At 47.9% G+C, this 25,061-nt stretch overlaps 1 protein-coding gene and 1 long non-coding RNA gene across 2 annotated transcripts in view; one reads left to right on the forward strand and one right to left on the reverse strand.

The window, feature by feature from the left end:
• Nucleotides 1-25,061, forward strand: part of LOC138453804 (zinc finger protein 11-like) — a 2,054,811-nt gene that overhangs the window by 1,414,484 nt on the left and 615,266 nt on the right. The window lies entirely within an intron of this gene.
• Nucleotides 22,000-25,061, reverse strand: part of LOC138453805 (uncharacterized) — a 43,929-nt gene continuing 40,867 nt past the window's right edge. Inside the window, exon 5 of the long non-coding RNA XR_011260533.1 lies at nucleotides 22,000-22,333. This is a non-coding gene — a long non-coding RNA (uncharacterized lncRNA). The remainder of the gene's footprint in view (nucleotides 22,334-25,061) is intronic.

Here is a 25,061-nt window from a genome sequence, read left to right on the forward strand (position 1 = left end):
TTAATGTGTTCTGGGACAGAAGTTAGTCATAAGGTAAAAGTGTGGTAGAATCAAGCTTAGGAGTCCTGGGTGGGGAGGGAACATTATTTAGTTAATGTGTGCAGGCATATCCTGGTAAGATTCTTCTGTTCATGGAGCCTGTTTTCATATTAGTGTTTAACCTTTTATTGGAGTATTTTGCTGTTAGTGATTTTAGGCATTTACAGTCACCGTTGCATAGTATATAATGCAAATTATCGGAATATCAAGACTAGTTTCTTATTTTAAGAAAAAGCAAATTTCTATTAATTGCCATGGCTTGTGCCTTATTAAATATTTTTGAATCGGTGAGAATTGCCTGTGTGCGCTGCTAAAAATCTTCTGAGCGGCACCCAGAAGGAACTGGACAAGCTCACATGCGCACAGCTTAGAGGGAACACTGTCCTTGAAAGAGTCATCCAATGGGAGACTGATGGCTAGGGTCACTGAGTATCTTGGTTGGTCTAGTCCTCCGGAAACTTTTGTTCAGGATTATTTAACTGATATTTTGGATCAAGGTCCGTCTTCTGACTCAGTGTTACCTTTTCATTTGACGTTGCAGAAAAGGGGGCAGCTGCTTGGCAGACACCAGAATCTCTTCTGGCTGTAAACAAGTTGTGAACTAAAAAAATACTGCCCTTCCAGTAGCGACCCCAACTACCTTTCCTCTCACCCCACTCCCGAGAGTTTGGTGGTTCAGGTGGCTACGGCCACCTCAAGGCAGGCGGCGTACCCTACCATCCCTCCTGACAGGGACGGCAAACGCTTCAATGGTTGGGCACGCAAGGAGTATGGTGCTGAAGTCAGCCAACTCCACTTGTGTGTTAGCAAGATTTTCACACACTCTGTGGAATTGTGTTTCTCTAGGGGCTGAGCATATTCCCAAAGGGGAAGAAAGGGATGGGTTCCTTGCTCTCGTACAAGATTACAAGGATGCCATGTGTGAATCGCTTCAGTCAGGATTGGATACGCCCGACAGTGTTAGCCGGTCCATGGTTGCGAGCACTGCTATACGCAGATTTGCTTGGTTGCGGAAGTCAGGTTTTGCTCCGGATGTGAAAGCCCGTCTTTTGAACATGCCCTTTGAAAGCGCATATTTGTTTGGCAGCAAGGCTGACGAGAGCCTTGAGATGTTGCAGACCTCAAAAGCTGTGGCTAAATCTTTGAGCGCAGCTGTTCGTCAACCACAATGCGTCCCAAGAGGTATCCACGCAGATGCATCCTCTCAACAACCTTTGAAAGAAAATCCCAAAATAAGGGATCGGAGGCCTTTTCTGCAACCAAGAAGGCTGCTACTGCATTCACCTTTAGGCCCAACTGTGACAGCACAGCGAACAGCCATCTCAGATTCAGGGCTGTAGATTTCCCCCAAAGATACCCAGACTGGTCTCTGTGCGTCAAGTTCAGGAGAGAGATGCGCCCATATTGACTTCATAATGTTGGGGACCTTATCGTGCTTTTGCAGTAGCTAAATAAGGGCTTCATTCGAGTCACCCAGAATCCATAGCTTCCCCCCACATCTCGGACAGAAAGCTGGCTAGTTTGAAGCTCCATACAGGGCAAAGTAATAGTGATGCAACAATGTCACCACCTCCTCCCCCCCACAACCCTCCTGACCAAAACGCTCCCAACACGACCCTCAAGGCAGCGATCTCCCACTCTTCCCTCTAATTATCCAGGCCAGCACCTGTCTTGGACGATCCCCCCTCCAAGTATTTGTGTGCATGCAGCGGGCCGCTAAGGAACTTGACCTCCCAATCTGCGGTACACCTGAATTGATCCAGTTTAACCCTTAAAGGGGAAAGCAACGCTTTATCGTTATATCGTGCCAGCAAGGTTTCCATGTGCTTGATTTCACATTCCAGGGACGCCAGCTCCGTCCTGATGACCTTCAAGACCAATGATTATACCTCTAATATTAACTTTAAAGGTTTCCCAGATTGCAGATTGTGATGTTTCTAGGGACTGATCCCAAATAATTTTTAAAGACAGATTCTATGGACTTGCCCATCTCATTTTTATAAACTTTGTCTTGGAGTGCCACTGCTTTAAAATGTCAGCGTAGGCAGGGAAGGAGATCCAGGGCCAGAGAGAGAGAGTGAGAGACCACTTCAATGGGACGGGATCTGAATATGTTCTGGTGAGCAAGTCATACTGCACCATCTGGTGTACCAACATGATGGGGGTCAGGAACATGCCTATCCTCGAGTGCATGTCATGCACTGAAGAATAAAAGGTGAACTCGCGATTAAGGTACAGTGTGCGCCAACGATCTATCAGCTCCAGCTATATCAAACAATTGCGGAGTTCCTGAGCAGCCCCAGAGAGAGGAATTGGGGGACGCACTAGATCTGTCCTTGGTGATATTTAGAATAGTATTTAAAACATGCATACAATTGCCAGAATGGGCCCGCTCCGACCATCCCCTCTGTGCCCTAGCCGCTGGGCCTGCTCCCTGTGTGAGCCTTCCTCAACAGAGAGAAATTAAGCTACGGCCTTTGGGTCGGTAAAAAAAAAAGATATGCCTTCATGGATAACCTTCAGTTTAGAGGGAAAAGACATGGCATAATTCAAACCCCTCTCCGCAGCTGTTTCGCTGATTAAAATGTCTGGCTTTCTGCATGCCCAGCGTGAAGTCTGGACAAAAGGAGACACTGGCCACGTGAAACTTCAGCTGTCCCATCCCATGCGTTCTACGAAGTATTGTATCTCTGTCTTTATAATTCAGCAGGCGGAAAAATTAATGGTCTTGCATTTTGGGCAGGCTTTGGGGTCGGAGCCAAGGACCTCAGCACCCTTTCCAACAGAAACTGTGTTAAAAAAAGAGGGTGATTTTGCATACTTCCTTGATGACGCCCTTGATGAAGGACTCTATATTTGGGTCGCGAGGCCCCTCCGGCAGGCCGAAGATCCTGACATCACTTCTCCAGGGTTCTTGTCTCCAGGGCTTCATTTTTAGCTTGAACAGCCTTAATTTCCTTATATAGAACCTGCACCTGGTTCGGAGTCTCCACATTCCAGGGATCCTATCTGGTGCTCTGCCTTTTATTTATTGGGTATTTATAACGCTCCCATAGAGCAAATTTGGTTTCATTCTCTTTATCAATCATTTGTTGCATCTGGTCCATCTTAAAGACCAAGTTGTCTAGTTTGCCATGGACTGAGTCCAAGCCTGCCTTCAAATGGGACAGTAGTAACTCACAGTTCCGGGGCTCCAAGCGAATAGGTATGAGGGAGTGGGGATGTCCCTAGAGTCAAACACCAAGGAGGGGGAGGCCTTGAGGTTATCCACCAACTCTGCATTGCTGTAACTGTGTGAGATCTTCTGGAGAAAGCAAAGTTGCATCTGCTCTCTACCGCAAGCATGCGATGCAGGTGGACAGGCCACCTGGAGCAGCATGCAATGCCCAACAGCATTCATCTTGCTGTGTTCATCCCCCTGGGACAGGGGGCGTCCCGCGGCGCTCTGAAGGATCGAAGTGAGTATCCAGCTGGTATGTCCATGAACCGGGTGTCTTTCAAAGCAGGATCTTGCCTCTGTTCCACCGCCAGCACCAGGCTTACCAGCTACCCCCACAGGGGGTGATTACTTTGAAATTTCACTTCGTTTTTATTTAGGGTAGTCTCCCCATACCCTTCCTTCCCCTTGATTACTAAACCTACCCCAAACCCCTCCCCACCCCTTTTTTACCCCATAACCCACATTTACGTATATTTATCAATAATTTCTTAGTAAATTACTTCAAAGTAATTACCGACGTTGAAAACACAGGATACAACTGACTACTGGGTCTCTGAGCAGCTAGTTCTCCATGCACCAGCGTGCTGCTCTTCCTTTCCTTGCCCCCCAGTCGATATCTACCAGCACATGAGCTTGGCCGATATTGTGATGCTCCCTACTTCTGCCCGTTAGCAACATCAGTAACCCCATGGATAAGTACACTAGGTCTATTCGGGAGTAGGTGTGATGGACTGCCGAAAAGAACAAATATTCTCGGGTTTCAAGGCGTTTGTCTCGCCAGCTCTCTGAATCTAGCCTTGAGGATTTCAGGCCTTGCACCAACTGAAGTACAATGTAAAGCCCCTGGCCTATCTAGAAGAGGGTTTATTACTAGATTGGGCTCTCCCGTCGTGATTATTTTCCCCTGGGCATGGATATCTACAAGCCTGAAGCATTCTTGGGAGGAACCCTTTTTGACCTTGATTGGACCGGGGAGTGGATAAAAAGACATTGGGCCTCATTACACGGTAGGCGGTAGGGACATACCGTTACCGGTAAGGGATTACCAGTATCGGTAAATCCCCTCCCCAATCACGACCCGGACATACCGCTATTAGCGGCACCGCAAAGTACGGTGGCACTATTAGCGGCAAGTCCGTGAGCGCGCGGCCCCTCAGACCGGAAATAGCGGCATAGCGCTAATATCACGGCATCACGAGCCATGCGTACATGGCAATACCGGCATGTAGTAGACCCAAAGAACCCTTACCGGCAAGGCGCTAATACCGGCATCGCGAACCACACGTTAAAAGAGCACAGCAGAGTTCCCACCTGCCACAGGTGGACAAAATCAGCACAGGTGGAGGCAATGGAGACTGGCAGCACAAAAGAGCACACCACACCCCTCCCCACACCCATTCCCACACCAAGATGGATGCAATACTAGCAGCATTACATGGGCTAGAGGACATGATTGCTGTGCAGCAGCTACAACAACAGGCAGCACAGAGGAGACGCAGGAGGAGGAGGAGGAGGGCAAGACAGGCGCAGCAAGCACCACCAGTGCACCTAGTGATACCACAGAGGCAGCCACCAATTCCCAGGATCAGAGCCAGTCCAGTCAACCTAACCCCTGAGCAGATACACACCCTGTACCGTCTGGACTGGGATACCATCACCACCATAGTAGACATGATATACAACGACATTGTGAGTCTCATTGACATCCGTACTGCCATCCCCCCTCTACTGAAGGTAGTAACAGTGCTCCACTTCTTGGCCACAGGCACCTACCAGCATACGGTAGGTCAGATGCATGGCATATCACAACCAGTATTCTCACGCACACTGAACCAGGTGCTCGATGCCCTCCTGCAGCACACAAGTCAACACATATACATGCCACGGACTGCCCAGGAGATCTCCAACACCAAAGTTGGCTTCCATTCACTGGCAGGCATCCCAAGTTGCATCGGGGCCATCGACTGTACCCATGTAGAACTGCTGGTCCCACATGCCAATGAGGTAGTGTACCGTAACAGAAAGCAATACCACTCCATCAACGTCCAAATGGTATGTGACTCCAATAAGATCATCACACATTGCTGTGCCCGATATCCCGGTTCAACCCATGATGCAATGGTCCTGCGGAACTCGACAATACCACGATACATGGAGCGACATGCTGGACAACGTTCGTGGCTACTTGGTGAGTAGCAGGCCGACCACATGTCAGTGTGATGTGGATTGTGAGTGGGGGGGGAGATGCATACTCCAACTGGGCGTGAATGGGGGGGGAGATGCATACTCCAACTGGGCGTGAATGGGGGGGGAGATGCATACTCCAACTGGCCGTGAATGGGGGGGGGGGAGATGCATACTCCAACTGGCCGTGAATGGGGGGGGGGGGAGATGCATACTCCAACTGGCCGTGAATGGGGGGGGGGGGAGATGCATACTCCAACTGGCCGTGAATGGGGGGGGGGGGAGATGCATACTCCAACTGGGCGTGAACTTGTGTCATGAGAAGAATGGACATACATATTTGCATCACTGTACAGTGAGGCAGCCCACAATGGACCAGAGACAAAACCACATGCCGGAAGTGAGTGCCACGGCAAACATATCAATCCATTACGCCAAACAGGCCATTCCAAACAACATGCACACCGCACAACACACCATTCCCCCATTACACAAATCAGCAACATGCATATCAAAATCACAACTGAAATGTACGCTGAACAACATCAGAAATGGTCCGCGCACATGAGTGCATACAAATGGATCCCCTGTAGCCATTGTGGTGAGGCACACCCGTACCCCACCACAGAATTGCCATCAAACAGCATGGGGACATCAACTAAGGAATGGCAGTGTACTAGCAGTGTGGCACTAACGTTGCCAGGGCCAGGAAACACAAATCACTTAAACTCTGGCGGGACATGGCAATCCCTGCTGTATGCATGCATGGTGCATGTCCACTTGCAAGGACCACCTCACCTTCCCACATTGCAGTTACCCTGATTGCCATGCGTGCTTGGATCAGTGGATGTCGTTGAATATGCAATGTTTGGTTGTGTGATATGTGCACGCTCCACATTATGTAGACACTTACACATACCCATTGTTGCACCCATGCAGGTGATGCAGGTTATCCCCTGAAGAGGTGGCTCCTTACCCCTGTGCGGAACCCACAGAACAGGCATGAAGAGGACTACAATCATGCACACACCCGTACCCGCGTGGTGATCGAGCAGACATTCGGCCTATTGAAGGAACGCTTCCGGTGCCTCAGCAGGTCGGGCGGGGCACTCCTGTACGGGCATGAGAAGGTGGCCAAGATCACCATGGCATGTGTCATGCTTCACAATATGTGTATCAGACGGAATGTGCCAATGCCCCCTGACATAGAACTGCGACCACCGTCTGAGGATGATGACGGGGATGAGGATGGAGGAGAGGGGGCTGCAGGTCATGCAGGTGGCGATGCCCATGAGGGACGTGCTGTGCGGCAGCACCTGATAGACCATTGTTTCTGATGCACATGGATTAGGAGGGTGCAATTGGTGTTCAGCTCAGGGCACGGGGTGTATGGAGGACATAATCACAGTGCACCCTTCAACAATAAAACACACATACACAATTATCAATGTCCAGTCATGTGATTATCCATGCCATTACGTCTGTATTGAGCATTATGACATTCAAACGTGCATGTACCCTCCACCCCAACAACCCTCACCCCCCTCCCCCCACAACTCCCCCAAACACCCTCACCCCCCTCCCCCCACAACTCCACCGTACACCCTCACCCCCCTCCCCCCACAACTCCACCGTACACCCTCACCCCCCTCCCCCCACAACTCCACCGAACATGGTGTGCACATCAGTGCTGCATTAGTTCCCAAGTGTCAACAGGGACAGGCTGGCCCTACTTCCCTCCTCCACTACCACCATTGGGGGGTTGTGAGTCTGACCGCCGCAAGGACCGGCTGGACCTGCGCAGGATGGTTGTCTGGTCGGAGCTAGTAGACGAGGGCGTGGCTGGTTGATCTGCTCCCTGTGAGTGACGCATGCTCTCCATCGCCTCAGCAATGCGCGTTAGGACCTGCCTCACAGCGGCCATCTCCTCACATAGGCGCGTCGTGTTGCTGTCCATGGCAGCTTTCATGTCCCTTGACAACACCCGGATCTCCTCCCTGGTCGAGGCAGCCTCGCTCACTTGCCGGGCAACCAGGGCATTGAGCTCCTCCTGGCGCTGGCGTATCAGGCTCATGGTGTCGTCTGCGGCCCTGCCCCTGTTACTCCTCGGCGCAGCTTGCTGCATGTGGCCGACATCAGGTGAGCTCGCCACGGGACTGAATGACCCATCCATTGCATCTCCGGCATGCACCTCATGGATGTTGCCATTGGATGTGTTGCATGGGCTGTGGAGTGGGGACAGCTGGGGGCTGGGTGTACGCTGCCCTTCCGGTGTCGGACATGGGTCGTCCACATCACTCATAGGTGCCGTGGCTGCTGCTTCCCCAACGGAGCTATTGGCTGCGGACGGCGTGCCTTCTGGCACTGGCTCCTGAGTGGTGGGGGTGGGTGGTGGGGGTGCTGCCACAGTGTCGGATGGCATTTCGACCCTTGGTGTGGTCGTTGCGTGGGTGGCTTTTGAACGCTGGGCCACTCCAGATATCCCAGTGCCCCTCGATGTACTGGGCCTGGTGCCTGCATCCTTTCCCTTGGCCTGCTTTTTGGGTGGTGGGGCCTGCGTTGCAGCGTCCAGCTCCTCACTGTCAGATTGTGACCCTGTGGGGGAGCAAGACAGGGATAACATCAGTGATGGGTCAACGTGCATCATGCATATGTTGTTGTTGCTGCAGTTCTTTGGATTTGGACATCTACTTTGGGCCTGCAGGTTGTTGGCCAGATGGGTGGGTCATCCGGACATGTGTCAGGGTGACACGTGTGTGAGGTGCTGCATGCATGTGGTTGTGTGGGGATGTGCAGGGCATATATGCAGGGTTGTGTACATGTGTGTGTGATGACCCCATCCATTAGCTGATTCCCAATTCACATTTAGGGGAGGGACTCATGCTTGGCATTGCTGTGTCTTGCATGGTCACTCACCTCCGTCTGACGTTGTTGCCACACCACACTCCATTCGGCCCACTCCCTCGATGGATTCTATGCCAATGGTGCTGGCACATGTCTCCTCCCACTCCTGCATCTTCATCGGGGATCCACCTCCGCCTCCTGTGCCCATGGCCAGATTCCTGTTGGCCGATAAAATGCTGCGTACACGGAGGCGCAGATCATCCCACCGCTTGCGCACGTCCTTTACGGTGCGGGGGGTGGAGCCCACCGCACTGACTTTCTGCGCCACCTCAGCCCAGATTTCCTTTTTTCTCAGGAGTGCCGGGCGCCGCATGTCGCTAGCGAACACTACGTCTGCATTTGCAGCCAGGGTGTCTGCCAGCATTTTCAATTCCTCGTTTGAGAAGCGTTCTTTGCGCTGGCGCGCATCGGCTTTCTTTAGGGCCTTGGGCATTGTTTGTTCTTCTGGGATGTGGTTTTGCCAGTCGTGGTGTTGCTGCAGGTCCTGAGTGCAGGGGATGGCAATGGATTGTGTTTTTAAAGATGGCCGCCGGGCTCTTTCCCGTTCCGGTGCGATGACGCTATTTCCGGTTCCGGTGTTTTACGGTGACCGCTAATAGCAGTGACCGCTAACAGCGGTGGCCGCTAATAGCGTGCAGCATGAGGGCGGAGGTGCTATCAGCACTTTGGTCGGAGCCGGTAAGGTGCTTTTCCGCCATGGCGGTGGGGTCATTTACCGTCATGGCCCTATGCGCGTGTCCGCTAACTCGTAATGTAACGCTATTAGCGGACTCCTACGATGGCGGACACGCTAATGGCGCCATGACGGTAAATCACATTTTTTAGCCCCTACCGTGTAATGAGGCCCATTATGGTCAGGGGCACCCAACCGCATTGCCCACCACCAACATGTAACGACCCTCTATGTGGTTAACAACAGTTTCCGCTTTGAAGGGCATGCTTTCCTTCATTAGTATTGCTACTCCTGACTTTTTTGTCCTCATGAACTGCTAAGAATATTATTGGGTAAGCCCCCCTCGCAAATCTATGTGCGTCTTCTTGCTCGAGATTTCCTGCAGATGCATTATTTTAGGGACCACCCTTTTTTATTCTTTAAATAACTATCCTTTTCCTGGTGGAGTTAAGCCCGCTCAAGAGTTGTATTCGTCATGGTGAATCTTGTTGCCTACTCTGTAACCTAAAAGTAGGCACCCTGGTTCATCTATGTATCCCGTGAGCTGGCTTTGAAACAGATATTAGCATGTTAGAAACGTTGATGTGCTTTATGACCCTCCTGCCCCTCGCCCCTTCACATCTGCACCTTTGTTCCTCCAAAAAACAACCATATTTCAAGCGTGGCCTTTTGCCCATTGTATTTCTAACCTTGCCTTTTGACCTTCCCACCCTCAGCCTTTCCCTAGCCACCAATCGCATCTCCAGACTTCAAAACAGTTGGAAGCTATTTAGCTCCTGCTTCTAACCCAGGAGCCTAGCTTGACACCAAAAGCGAGCAGGAGCAACTTTTGGCTCCTGGGGCAAACTGGTGCCATACAAACATACTTTTGTGCCAATCACTGTTTATATCTGAGAATGTGTATAAGGAACCATTGGGTATATCTAGAAGACCGTATCTGGTCATTGCATCGACAACCGAAGCACGACAGCCATACCATCTTAAAAAAACATCTAAAAAAAAAAAAGCATCTAATGCTTTTTTTTTTAGATGGTAAAGGGTTTAGTTTAATAAAAATGGGTTTTAAAGGTTAAAAAAGAGAGGTTGGGGGGCGACCCCCCATTAAATTATTTTTTTTAAAAATGCATTAGATGCTTTTTCTTTTAGATGGTATGGCATTAGATGCTTTGGCTGTCTATGGAATGACTATAAACTCTAGAACACATTTAAAGCATAATGAATTAAATACAATGGACAAAAAGTTGAATGTTTGCAACACACAAAAAAGTTAGTGTTGTATCACGCCGTGTGCTAGCTCCTGCTGACTAGATGATGGCCGATACCCAGGAGCAAATTTTAGTTCCCGCTCATGAAAACTTAATTTGGAACCCGGGTCTCTATAGTCTAGCCAATGCCAGAGAGTAGTTAGTCTCTGCATCATTCCCATTACATGTCGTGCGGGCTCCATCTGAGAGTGCCAGTCATGAAAGAAGCAGGAATAGGGGGTCCAGTCCCTGCCATCAGGCATGCCTAATAATAGCCATATTCTTTTCCCCCTAATGTTGGGGATCTCTTGGCCCTCTCCTTGGAGCTTACAGCTGTTGCTTCTTATCAGTCATTTACAAAGGAAGTGTTATGGCTTTCCGTTTCCGAAATGTTTTCCACACTTTCCTGCGCTTTCAGCATCATACCTCGTTTCCTTCAAGGCTGAGAGCCCCTCATTCGATGAGCGCACTGTGACCGTCTTGTGCCCCTGTCAAAATTGGAACCCAAAGGTCAAGCAATATTTCCTTTGATGTTGCTGCAGGATTGCTGCAATGGCCTTCGTCTCCCGTCTGCGCCTCAAGGTAGTGGGGGGACAGATTTTCAAATAGTTGCATGCACTTCTCCAGATAAGATTTTGAAGTGGGAGTATTTTATTCCCTATTTAAAAAATGTGAGAGTAAATGTGATTTCAAGAGTGACTTTTCTCCTTTGCAAGAGTAAAATTTATGTGACAACCAGCCAACATGTGCAAAAACTGAATGGAAATCATTACCATGCAGCAGCTTTCTGCATTGTGACAGAATACACCTTTCATTATTTCTCGAGGTCTGGCCATTTGATCTTTCCTGTATATATTTAAATGTTGAAAAGACAAAAACCAAGCCAATTACATAAGAAAGCAAACATGGATTGTATTGTTTTTTGAGGTTAGATAGGAACATTGCCTTTTGATGTTTAAGGAAAGTCCTCATTTCCTGGAGCTATTACTACCTAATGCTATGCCAATGTTATGATGCAACAGTGCAGAGAGGCAAAGACTCCATTCTAAATTCCATACCTAATCTCGGTCAAATGGTTAATTATATAGCGCTTTTGGCAAAGCGCTGTACCTAGAACATATTTATCACAATTATCACCAAACCGAAGTCAGTACTCCTTTATCAGCTCGAAAAGATGAAAGGCTGAGTTGGACTTGCCGGGATTCAAACCTACAGATCATGCACAGATTGCAGCAACTAGTGCTAAACTGGCTGAGACATCTTATTGGCCAACATCCTTCAGAGGTCGGAAAACCAAGTATTGATCACAGGGCCTAGTTGTTGGGCAAACCCTGTATGAAGCACTACAACAAGTTAAATGCATATCTGGATTATCACTGGGACAGGATTCGCTGAGTTTCTATTTCAATTATAAATGTGACTTTAATTTGTTTGTTTTTGAACAGTGCTTGCAGTTCCTGGAAAGTCAGGTTTTGGATGTTTTAATTGTAGTGTTGAGGATTTGAGAGGCTATAACACCTATGATTGGTGTAATGACAATCACTCACCCTTGGACAAAGACTCTGCTGCCACTGACCATTTAGAGTAATGTACTCCATTGACTGTAAGGTTGAATGGATGTAGACCCTGCATACTCATCATTTTACACAGTTTTTATGAGTGTAAATTAAACTATAAGTGTAAACATTATCTGCCTCTGCATGATTATGCACACAGCACAGCAACTCTGAAAAATACAATTGCGCAATACAGGTTTGCTTTCACTGGGGAAAAGAAAAGCATAATAGTTTGTTACAAAAGATGAATTCTCAATTGAAATTAGTTTTCCATCTTATTAATTATACAATTCGAAAATGCTAGGATAACAAATATGCACAATGCTTCTGTTTGCTCCATGAGCATCTACACACAGCATAGCAGAAGCTGAATTGAAAGAACCCATTCCTTTTATTACAGTGCAGAGTTTATTTTTTTTAAATGCTTCAGAGAAATAAATTCTTTTTCAGAGGCTTTTCTCCATGGCTTGCAATTACATCCATGTAGATAAAACTCAGAAAACGGGTTCTGGTTTCCGTCAAGTAACTTGACCTTTCCACTGCCCTCTGCTCTAAACTTGTGTATAAATGTACACAGGAAAACAATAAAGCGGTTGTATTTACAAGATGTTCATGCGTAAAAAGGCCTGGTATGCTATTGAGGTATGCAATAATGTGTTGGGCCTCGGCATCGTATATTATTCTCTCCTTTGTCTGATAAATGTATATATTCACCACAATATCTCTCGGTCTGGTTCCTGTTTTGTTTCTTCAGAGGCACACTCTGCCGATTTCATTTCTTGCATTCCGGGCTTCACCTAGTATTAGAGCAAAGAGTTGTGACATACAGGCTTTAAGTCCCTGTTTTCGGCTGCTTCTTTCAGGGCCTCGAGTCTGATGTTTTCCCTTTGCGCCCTGTTTTCTATTTCTTCTTATCTTGAAGTGACCACACTGTTGTTTACAGGCCTTGAATTGATTCTAGGATGGTCTTCTCTTTTCCCCCTCAATGTAGAGATGTCCACCTCAGTCTTGCGCCCAGTGATTTTTTGTTTGCGTTTCCTTGGATAGCAGTTGGGAGGTCAGTCTTCAGGGGTTCCAGTTCTTCCTTCATAAACTCATTTTCTTTTTTTTGTTGTTCTAGCAGCTTTGGGAGAGCCATTTCACTCTCCATAGTCTTTCCTTCTTGTGAGGAGGGTGGTGTGCTCTTCTGCAGCCCGGCCTGCTGCATCCTGTGTTCACGCTCTCGAGAAGACTCCTGCTTTTCTGTGCTTCCTGGTCAACATTTGCTCTCTGTATGAGCCCAGCCTCTAATTTATTCTTCTGTTTTTATCTTTTTTTTGTTTTCAGGGTGAGGCTTCTCTTCCTTCTCTGTCTGCAGCAGTTGGCCTGGTTTGTCACCCGGCCTCGCAGCCAAATGGGTGTAGCGTTGATTTCATGGCAGGGTACCTCCAGTGCTCAGCCTTCCAAGCCTCTTTGAGTGGCTGATGGTGTTCTTGCTAAGAGGCTTTCACAGGGTGTGGCTCCCATCACGCACTGATTCTTTTTGTGGGATCTGTGAGAAACCCGAAGGTATTCTCACTCCTATTCCCCCTGGATGATCTTCTCAGGTGCCATCGGGACGGCCATCGCTGTTAGATCCAGAACCTGGGGATGGACAAGTGAGGGAGGATCACTTGGGTGGAGGGTCCTTGGGGATTTGGAGTGAAGTATCCACGGGTGAGACACAGCATTCTGATGGGACAATGTCAGGGCCTTTGAGCACAGTTCCATCAGTCATAACACAAGAAAGGAGACCCTAATGAAACAAGGACAAAGTTCTTGTTTTGAGACTCATTCATCCTCTACCGTTCCAGGGGATACCATCAAGACCCCGGTTTGTATAATCAATACGCAGACATAAGGAAGGGGGCAACCATTCCCTTAAGTAAATACAAGGTTAAAAGATTTTCCTACGTTCAATGTCCAGTCCCTAAAGAAAGAAAAGGAACTCAACCTAACTTCCAATCCCATTTCACTTTACAGCTCTCTGGGTATTTCCAAACCCATTCCATCTCCCACTCCCCATTTCAGACAAATACTGAGATGAGGAGGAGGCAACTAAGAGCAGTAAGGATTACCCATACAAACAACATTGGGAACGTAAGGGAAACCGACTTTAGAAAGAACTTGAAACTGTCCCACTGAGATTCAGGCATTTACTAATTATCACTCGCACGTGACTCTACTTGACTATTTTCACAACTATAAAAGGTGAGGTCTTTTTCAAGAGTGAGCAAGCTGGGGATGCGGTCTAGACCAGAGGAGCCAAGGAGCAGAGGCTGACAAGAGGCGAGGGCTGGAGGAGAACGGTGTGCCGATACGCTGGCCCGGTGTCTGTAAGGGGCTGCAGTGTGACGAGGGAGCCGTGTCTCCAAGGAGCTGGAGCAAGGCTGCCTGCATTCTGCTTGCAGCGTCCGGTAAAGTGCGTGTTCCCTTGCGACCTGTGCCAGCCCCAAGGGTATCAGAGGGGCAGGTGGCGACACCCTGACCGCAACCTTGTGTATCCTGAAGGGACCACCGGTCAATGCAACGCTGCCCAGTGTGTTTCGTGAAAGCAGTGAGAAAAACACTTGGGAGCAGGCATGTGACCGGAGTGGGAGAAAGGCACAGAATATAAAGCAGCACGGTGCGAAAAGCAAGTGACAGAACGTAAAAAGGTTTTGAAGCTGAAAGTGATTGGTAGAGTGTGTGTCCTGGCCACCTGGATGACAGATCCCCGGTGACTAGTCGGGGGAGACACCTTCAGGTTTCTCACAGTACACTTATTGATCAATGAAGCCCTAGACTCTGGCTGATCACATGTACCTCTGGGGACTTTGTGCAAAAATATCTGCTCCCTCTCTGAGATCCTCTCGTGTTTTGAAGCTCCTTGGCTTGACCGAATTGGGATCTTAAATCGCTATGGCTGATTTTTTCAGGGACCAGTATGGGATCTACATAGCCTACTCCTCCCTCGTTTCTTACCCCAAGGTGTACTACTCGCCCCCGTTCAGCCTGTCCATATGCAGTCCTTGGAGATATTTGAACCGTCTTGTGCTGCTGAGTTGAAATTTAGGGGCGAGTGCTAGAGTCCACTTGTGACAATGTGCCCTTCTCCGATTGGGGAAAGCTGGCACCAATTATTGTCACTCAGGGGTAGGAGCACTTGTCCAGGTGTTGTGTGATAACACTACTGATATTTGGGGTGGGGGGGGATCCTTCTGTGGTCGTCCAAGCAAGATTGCCGCTCCACCATAGCACCACCTACCCTGCATTCTTCAAGGGTTAGGATAAGCAACCTCTTCACTTCTGCCAATTCACTTAGGACAAGATTGCATTTGCATTCCATTTGAGCTCCCTCCTTTACTTGGATCAGGGTTGGAGGAAGAAAAGATCCAGTGCGAGCAGGTATGCAGAATGGGGTCAGTACTCTGGTTGAGGGCTTTTACAGCGCACAGAGCCAATGCCTTTTTGTTGAACTTTTTAAACTACTTTGAGGCAGTTGTATGCAGGGTCACCCTGCATAGTGGAGTCCCCCGCCCCCCTGCAAACTTTCTGGAGCTGGACAGCACAATACGCTTTGGATTCCTGTGTTGACCCTGCATCAGGACAAAACATAATGCATCGCCACCATCTGGGCTAGAGGATAGAGAAGGACTTTGGACCGGGGGATTTTGGGGCATAGCAGCATTAGGGACTGTGGCTGTGTTAATAGTAACAGATTGCTCGAGACCCCCCTCTTCTATTGGATGGATCCTCTAATGAATCCTCTGGCAATATGCTTTGGGTGTCCAATCCGGCAGCAAGGCAATCCATATCACTGTTCCCTGGTCTGCATGTGGTCTCACTAGTTTTTTTGCACTATCCTCAGTAAGTAGGTTGCCCTCTCTAACAAATCCAGTAAGTTTAGTCCCCATTACATCCAGAGTACTACCAAGGAAATGATTCATTTCTGTTATAGGCATGCCCCCAATGAGCTTAATAGGGCTGTAGGGCTGCAACATGGGTCTGCTGGAATCATGATCTAGTGCAGGGGCAGCGTCAACAGTTTCCATTTTACGGATAAAATGTTCCTCTTGGGTCGATTAAACACTGGAAAACTTTGTGAGGGTTGCAGGGAGGGGCCAACTATATGCAATATTGTGGTAATTTCCGTCATTGGTGTCCGCTGGGGTGGGTATGCAGGAGCAGTGAGCAGGAGAAATGGTAGGAGAGGTAGAATCACTCAGAATCGACCAGCTAGCAATTCAGCCAGTCAAAGCAGTTTGATCACCCCCCCTCCCCCTGCCACCCCAGCAGCGCAACTCCTCACCTTCACCGTTGGAAGCCTTCTCTATTCTTCTTTAAATGTAGTAGGTGGCTGCAGGACACAGGCGGTATGTAGCACCGGCCTGAAAAAATGCAAGCTGCCCTCGCAGGCGCCCAACACCCTTGTTCCAGCAGAGAGTGCCAGCTTCTGAAATATCCAGGGGGCATTGCCTGAAACACCATTTCAAGGACAGGTAGTGCAGGCTGGGAGACCCACAGGCGCTCAACACCCCAGCGCCCTTGTTCCAGTGGGCTTCACCCTGTGGGGAGTGCCAGGTTTCTGAAATTTCCAAGGGGCCTTGTTAGGGATTTCTGTGCCAATTCCCTTCTACCTTAGAGATTGTTAGGCAGAATCACATGCAATACCCTTTGGGAACACTACACACAATTAAGACTACAAGCGTCAGTACGATTTCACCTTTGGTACAAGCCTGTACCACACAGTAATGTGGTAGCAGTGGCTGAGCAGCCACTTATCTCAAGAGTAAAGTGAGCAGTACAAGAGGTTACACAAAGGACTAGCAATCACAGTAATTCAAACTAACACTTACTCAAGGTTTCTTGGTAAAAGAATATACATTTATTTACACAGTCATTTGGAAATCATTCCACTAGCAAGAGCAGCTCAATATCATAATAATATACTACAATACACAACCAATCAGTTTCTCAACAAGTTCAGCTCCCCAGAAGTGGGAGAAAAATGGTACTTCAGTTACTTTAAAAAGGGGTGAAAAGACAAAGTCCCCTGCACTTGGGGAGTTTTTTTTCTGTATCCCTTCAGTCCCCTTTCCAGCACTTTGTCTGCACTTCCTTGCACTTGCCTGTTGTTTTTTCATGTGTTCTTATTTATCTTATTTATTCCACTTCCCATGTCCTACTCTTCCCCTCTCCCTTTTCCCCCCTTGCACTCTTCCTTTTTTCCCCCCCTTCCCATGCACTTGCGCGATCTGAATGACACCTGGCCTAGTAAGATCGTTGTCGGTCTTCCCTTTGCCCCCCCCTTGCCTCGTCGCGCCTTGAAACACTTGTGTATAGGCGCGTTAAAAATGCCATATCATATCAAAGTTATAAGAATCAACAGCACAAATACATCAGAGGTAGGGCAAATAGTTTCAGTTCATTACAACCAGCAATTCAATAGGCCTGGGACAAAGTCAATGGTTCAGAGTCTTGTATAGGATAGCATAGTTCTGGTAGTAAATGGTTAAGTCTTGGACACGGTTCTCAGAAGAAATTGGTCAGATGAAAAGTTATATGTTGGTTTAGGGAAGGACAAGCCTTCAAAGTCGGGAAAGTTTCATAAACTTTCACCGCAGCTGAACAGAGTTCTGAACTGCATTTGCACAGCACCATGTAAGTGAAGAAAAGCTGTCGCTGAGGCAGTTGTTCCTGGCAGTTTCTGCAGATCTCGCCGTTCCTGAGCTTCAGTTGTGGGGACAAGGAGGACGTTGCGAGGTTCATACACTGCCCAGGGAAGAGGCCACTAGCTTGGCAAAACGTCTTTAAGGTGTGAGTGCCTTAAAGACCACAAACTGGTATCCCACTGGCTATCCGGTTTTCAACAGCACTCTGAAGAAAATTTAACTAGTATGGGAACAGTGTCCAGGTGGCTTACGAGTTGGTTGTTCCCACCAAACTCAAGGGAAGAAGTTAACCTTGAAGGGCTTCTCGGTCGATGGCATTTGAGGCAATTCGGACCTGCAGCAGGGCTTCACCAGTGGACCAGGAGTTGCAGCAGTAGTCTTCCTTCAGCTCGTCTTCGGTTCTTTCGTTCCAATGGTCGACTCTGCTTTCCAAGTCCAGCAGGGACCTGCTTTTAAACAGTTTTCCCCCCCCCATTCATTCCAGCCTGGCTGTCACTCTCACAGCCGGCCAATCACACCAGAGTGAATTCAGGTCTCCTAAGAGACTAAGCACAAGAAGTTTCGGGCACCTCCCTCACATCTTGTCCGCCCCAGACACTCAGGCGCCAGAGGAGGGCTTCAGCACTGAAGCCCGCCCAAGGCCAACAAAGGGACCAAACCTGGTTTGGCGCGCAGAGATAAACACTAGAAGGACCTTTCCACAAAAAAACAGCGAAAAAAGTCGACCAGAGTCTATTTTTACAGATGGGTCTTGGGTGCCATATTGGAAAACATGGCTGACCCGATTTATAGCTACCGGTGTTCGCAGTCGGGAAAAATCATGGTAGTTTGTTTAAAGCCACTGCCACCAGCCATTTCAAGTAGAAAAGGGCAACATTTGACAGATACACGAGTGTTTAGACTCAAGGGAAGCTAGGCAACCCCTCCAGCACTCTATAGGACGATAGTGTGTGCTGGGAAATTAAATTTAACTTGACTAGTAAAGTCAATTTAACTTTACATGCTCTGGGAGACAGTAGTCAGTCCCAGAGAAGGTATTTAAACCTTGGGGATTCTGAAAGACGCCACTGCACTGAAGGTGCTGTGTGACACACAGAAAAAGATGATGCCTATGGAGTTTTAAAATTCCATATCCAAAGAACACAAAAGTAAAACACACATCAAAATACATGAGTGGGAAAAAGACTCACACTCTTTGCAGGTAGAAATTAAAATCCTAGAAATCCAGCAAAGTTGCTGGGGGTCTCAAAAGGTAAGGGGAAATTAGCACATTCTTGAGAATTCTCCCCAACAGAGACCCCCAGCTCTTTTGCTGGACTTTAGGACTTATTTTTAACCGTGAGTGAGGAACCGAAGAAGAAACTCGAACAGAAGTTTGCTGCACCCTCCTGGACCGTTGGTTTGCCCGGTGAAGCACTGCTGCAGTGCTGAAGCTCCTTATTTCGAATCGACTAGAGAAGCCCGGAACAGACAACTTCTTCCCTTGGGAAATCGAACCACTGCGGTTTAGAATCTGCAAGTGCAGCATTTCGAACACATCAAATTTGGCCCACTCTGTGGGCATTTTAAACAATACTTGACATTTTAAGAGGTTACTAATGGAGTCATCTCTTTGTCCATAGGCGAGATGAACACAACTTGACAGTGCCTTATAACGTCTCAGATATTTAGGATCTGTCCCAGACAGAATCCTAAGTCCAAGAGAGGGTAAGACTGTCCATTTATACACATGGGGCTAGTAATATCCCTCCAAAACCAAATAATTGACACAATCATTGGTTCATATTTGACCAATTTATTTGGTACGCATCAGCAGATAATTGTCAGTTACCACTCTCGGACTACTTTGCAGTCCAGACGTCAAAAATCTACACCGTGATCCCTGCTTGTATCACAAGGTAAGATCATGGCATGATCTCAATAGTGAGACTCTCATATTCAGTAATGCATTTATTGCCAATGATAATATAATGTTTTGCTGACAACCCTGCTGACACACGTCTGTCCATCTCTTGACAGAGCCAACAGGACCCTCTCACCACAATGTGTCTCGTCCTGATTAAGGCCTACATAACAGCAGCTACATAGTACATCTTCAAATGGGCAAAACAGTCGTGTTGACTATTTGACTCTTGTGTCCCAGTGCCTAATTCATACACTGCTGAAAATAGTGTAATTAAGCACATGATTTTGTACATTTGTCCCCATGTTAACCTTCACGGATTGAAGTGTTTGTATGTTTTGTATGGTGATCCAAGGTATTTGTCTTGGATGAGCACTAATGTATCATATGTAGATACTTTCTGTGAACTGAGGAGTGTCCTGGAAATAGGTTTTAAGTTGGATACAATTTATGTTGTGTATTACATTTCTCTGAAAATGTAAAATAAACCAGTCTTTGATGTGTTAACCAATAGAAGTGTATACATTGGGTTCAGTGACCCTGTTCATTCATCTCAATCAAATGTTAACCCACCTGGGCAGAACAGGGCCGTAAACAGGAGCCCTTTTTGTTCTAATAGCCCCTTCAAAAGAAGGCTGATTTTAAAACTGGCTGTTAAATTAATAATTATTTTATCAAGAAACCTTAAGTACAAGTGTTATTTGAATACCTGTCACTGAATCTGTTACAACCCTACAGCTCACATTGACCCCTCTTGACATAAGCCTGGCTGCTCAGTCACTCTACCAACTTGTGTAGTATGGGGCTATTCCAAAGGTTGGGTTACCTATTACCAAGAGGACAAGGCTGGTGTAGTCTCCCACAGGGTTACTACATACAATATTGTAACAGGCATGACCTGAACACTGTACCAAGAATAGGAAGTGCCAGCTGGGAGACCTGCTGGCCCTCAACACCCTTGTTCTAGCATGCTTCACTCTTCGGGGAGTGCCGGCTTCTGAAATACCCAGGGGGCATGTCCTGAAACACATTGTCAAGAGCAGGACGTGCAGGCTGGGAGACCTGCGGGCGCTCAACACCCCCAGCACCCTTGGTTTCCTATTTTCTGTTTAACCACTAGCTTTTTCTTTTAAGAGACTTCCGAACACATTTTGTCAAAGAGTGAGGGCAAGCACAGGTTTAGACAGACAGATTTTTACTTTGGACTTAAAGATTTCAACGGCCCTGAGAAACATCTGTTAAGGGCACCAGCCCTTTAGTGTTGGGGCCATTCGTCATTACACCAACCCAGGAACTTTAGTAAATAAAGGTTCTGAAACTAACATCTTTGAGTCTGTGCCTCTCTTGATACCATGCATGTCTCACAGAACCCTTTGGCCCTGCTCCCGTACCTCCTAGACAAATGCACCGATGCAATCCAGGGCTTCCAGCATGTCCGGACTTCCCAGTCGGCGGGTCCGCCATAGTCATAGGGCCCACTCGGGTTGTGGCTTTCACAGCAACTGTTCGGTCCTCCCAACTGCTCCCTCACTCCTCAGTGCAGAATTGCCCTCACCCAGACTCTCAACTTCTGCCGCAGGTTCCGATAGGCTAGGCCTCCAATGCAAGCACCTCTAGCTCTGCGGCCCCACTCCACTGGCAACCGATGCCTCGCCTCCACGCACATGTACTGTCTGCCTTACCTACGGCACCAGCTTCTGGGCCCCACCACCGACCAAGTCTGCACACTTCTGCATCCTTCCCTATGACTACTTCTGCCAGGGGCTCTTTAACAGGCAGCCTATTGCCATCCGCCCCTGCAGGGCATATTGAGAATGATCTGCGGGTTTGGGGGGGGGTTTGGGGGTCAGAGTGGCTGACATTTTCAGGAGTTCATATCGTCATCATCTTGGCCACAACCAGAGTGGCATCTTTTTACTGAATGTGCTGCTAAGTAATGATTAGGCAATAATCAAGTCTAGCGCAAGTGTGTAGTTCACGCATTTCTGTCTATTTAGGATGCAAAGGAAGGGGTAAACATCCTTGATAGGTACTTGCTGGGTCACTGGAGAGCAGGTAACAGACATCCAGATCCCCATTCTACAATGGCACGGATCTTCTCCCTACTCCCCTCTACAAAGCCCAATAAACTTGCTTTGCAAGGCTAATTTGAGACCATTTTCTAATGCCCCATCCATCTAAATTTTGTCTGTCAAGGTTGACACCTCTGTCCTTTCTACAAAACTCCATCCAAAATGCCTCGGAAACAGTCCAATCTTGGTTTCCTCTATGTAGGCCTATCCAACCCACAAACAAAAATGCCCAGATCTTCGTTCCCCACAAAGCCCCACCCAAAACACCAGACCTTGTCCAAGTCCTACATAGAGACCCACCCGAAAGCACTCTAACCACATCAATCCCAGTGCCATCTTTACAAAGCATCATGAGAAACTTCTTTGACGATCTTGCCCACACCCTCTACAAATCCCAATCAAAACTCCTCTAACATGGTGCAATGTTATCCAATATTTTCCTGTGAAACTCCATCCAAATCACCTCTAACAAAGATTTTCCATAATAACTTACTAGAAAGTCTTAATTCTATTAAAGACGCAGAGGCGAGCATTATGCTTCTTTCTTTTATTTAAATACGTAGAAAGAGCTCAGCAGCAAGATATTTTTGTGCACCTGAGCGCAATAAAACAATATGCATAAAAAGGTGCAGCAATCAATATATAACAAACAAAAATAACAGCCTATCAATGGCGGAGTGAAAAAACAAGAATCAGTCCTCCAATGGGTAAGCAGGTATCCTCAAACAGTCCTGAACATGATGTAACTTCCTCTTTCGAGGCTGCAAACTTGGCTGCCGAAAAACCATAAGTAGAATTGCAACTGTAGTCATCTTAGGAAGGAGGATAGAATAAAATTGCCGGTCACGCGGACTTGTCTGCAGGCGCTGTCAAAGAAAGATAAAGACCAGAATTACATAATGCGTATAACAACCCTAGTTCCCCTCACGGGGTGGCAGAGAAAATCAGTGTGTTATTCTGAAAAAAATACATGAATATCAAATTATTATAGCAATGTACATCATTAGTCTCTAGCATGTTACACGCTGCTACTTTCTCTCGTCGGGTGGGATAATGCTCGCCTCCGCGTCTTTATAGAATTAAGACTTTCTAGTAAGTTATTATGGAAAATCTTTATTCTATGTCAAGACCGGAGGCTCACATTATGCTTGTTCAAAGCTTACATACCACGACTGATGCAGGCTGCTCTACTGGCTCCAGGTAGAACTGTTTAAAGATCGATTTGCCTGCCCAATCAGCCATCCTCATGATGTCTTCTAAACAAACACCGACTTGGAAGGCTTTGGAAGCAATAGCCCCTCTCACGGAGTGGGCGCCAAAGTGGCGAGTGACTATCCCTGCCTGTACTAGGGTCCAACAAACCCATTGTGCTAAAGTAGGGGCAGAAACTGCTCTGTGAGGTTTGTGGAGAGCCATCAGTAGCTGACTGCTAGGAGATGTTCTGAGAGGAGCTGCGACTTCTTCGTAAGTTTTCAAACATTTTACTAGACAAAGCTTGGGTTGTTCCTTAAAAGCGGGGTAAAAAAAATCACTTTTGAATCGCATTTAGTTATCCTGCGTATATGAAACACAATGCCGTTGGGAGAAAAGGTCCTGCCTGCTAGATCCAGGGCTCTGACTTCCGAAACTCTCCTGCAAGATACCAAGCAGAGCGAAGTAGTAAGCTTGCCGGAGAGAGGCGTACAAGATAACTCCTCCTTAGGTGGCCATGAGAAAAATAGATTCAGTACCCTTTTAACGCCCCAAAGCTTGTCATAACGGGACAGAGGCAGCACTGTAAGCCTAATATCCTTTAGTAATCTGCATACCAGGGGGTGTTCCCCAGCTGGGGCCCCTTGGACGAGATCATGGCCTGCTGAAATTGCTGAGCGGTAGGCGTGGACTGTCCTGTAGGCGAGGCCTTTTTCCATTAAGGAGGCCAGGAAATTGAGAATTTCTTCTATAGATGCTGAAACCGGGTGAAAACCTCGGTCCTGGCACCAGGTCCTCCAGGAGTTGGAATATCTTTTAAGGGTAGCAGGGGCCCAGCTGTCCTCGATGAGACTGATCGCCTTGAGGGACATGCCTAGAGTTCTCCACCTTGCCCTGAAATCATCCAAGCTGCTAGAGTCAGGGAACCGCTGAGGAGAAGAGGGTGATATTGCCCTTGGGGACCTGATAGAAGCTCTGGAAAGCAGGGTAGAAGGATTGGAGAATCTGTAGAAAGTTCCAGAAGAACTGTATACCAGGTCCGAGAGGTCCAGAAAGGTCCTCGCTATCATGTTAAAGGGGTGAAATGCATAATGAATCCCCTCTGCCCAAAGCTGCAGGAATGCATCTGCCGCCAAGGCCGTAGGGTCCGGTCTCCAGCTGTAGAACAGTGGAAGTTGAGTGTTGAGGTGGGTGGCAAAGAGATCTTTGGAGAAGGGGCCCCAGATTTGTTGGAGGTGGAGAAAAAGGTTTCTGTTGAGCCTCCAGTCGCTGGAGTCGGTGTAATGCCTGGAGTGCCAGTCCGCTACCTTGTTCCCGAGACCCGGAAGATATTCCGCTGTGACGGTGATCCAGACAGAAATGCCAAAAGTCTTTGGCTAGCTCCGCTAGCGGATGTGATTTGGTGCCACCCAGATGATTGATGCATCTTACTGCGGACACATTGTCCATCTTTAGCAAGATACAGCAGCTCAGTCTGTCTCTGGCAAAGGAGCGAACTGCGAAAGAACCCGCGAGAAGTTCTAGACAGTTTATATGCATCTCCAATTCCTGTGGAGACAAAGTTCCTCCCGTGGCTATCGAGCCACATCTCGCTCCCCAACCGGAGCGTCTGGCATCTCATTAGATGAAAATGTCTGGAGTGGATCTGAAGATGGCCCTGCCGTTCCAGGCTTCCATGTGAGCGAGCAACCAGTTGAGATCTATCCTCACCTGAGGGGAAAGGGTCAGGCGTTGGAGTAAGAAAGGCAGCGCCTTAAGTGGTGACCCTTTAGCCTCTGTAACTCTCAGTAATGAAGGGGACCGGGAAATATTGCTTGGATGGAGGAGGGGATAGTAAACCCATTACCTTGCCAGCTCCCGGAGAGAAACAAGGCTCCTCTGCAGAAGTCTGCGAATCTCCCTTTTGGTGGAGTGTATCTTGGCCGCCGGGAGACGCAGTTGAGAATTTTGGGTATCCACTACGAATCCCAGAAATTCCAGATTCCCGGATGGACAAAGAATTTACTTTTACCAGTTTATGAGAAAGCCGAGGCTGTGCAATATGTCTATGGCCAGCCTGGTCCGTAGTTGCACTAGCTCCTGAGATTGAGCCATGAAAATAATGTTGTCCAGATAAATTATAAGCCAGACGCCCTGTTCTCTCAGATGAGCTACTATGGGTCTTAGAAGCTTGGTAAAAGCCCAAGGTGCTGAGGAGGTAGTCTTGTGAACTCCCAGTCTCGTTGTCCCCATGAAAATTTCAGATAACTTACTTGTGCCCGATGAATGGGCACTGTGAGGGAAGCAGCTTATGTCTAGGCGCATGAGCCAATTGTTTGGTCTCAGGATCTCCCCGAGCATGTGAATCCCCTCCATTTTGAAATGGCGGTAGTAACAAAACCGGTTTACCAGACAGGTATTGAG

This window comes from Ambystoma mexicanum, chromosome 4p, assembly GCF_040938575.1.
Source record: "Ambystoma mexicanum isolate Mex_15411 chromosome 4p, UKY_AmexF1_1, whole genome shotgun sequence".
Taxonomy (NCBI): domain Eukaryota; kingdom Metazoa; phylum Chordata; class Amphibia; order Caudata; family Ambystomatidae; genus Ambystoma; species Ambystoma mexicanum.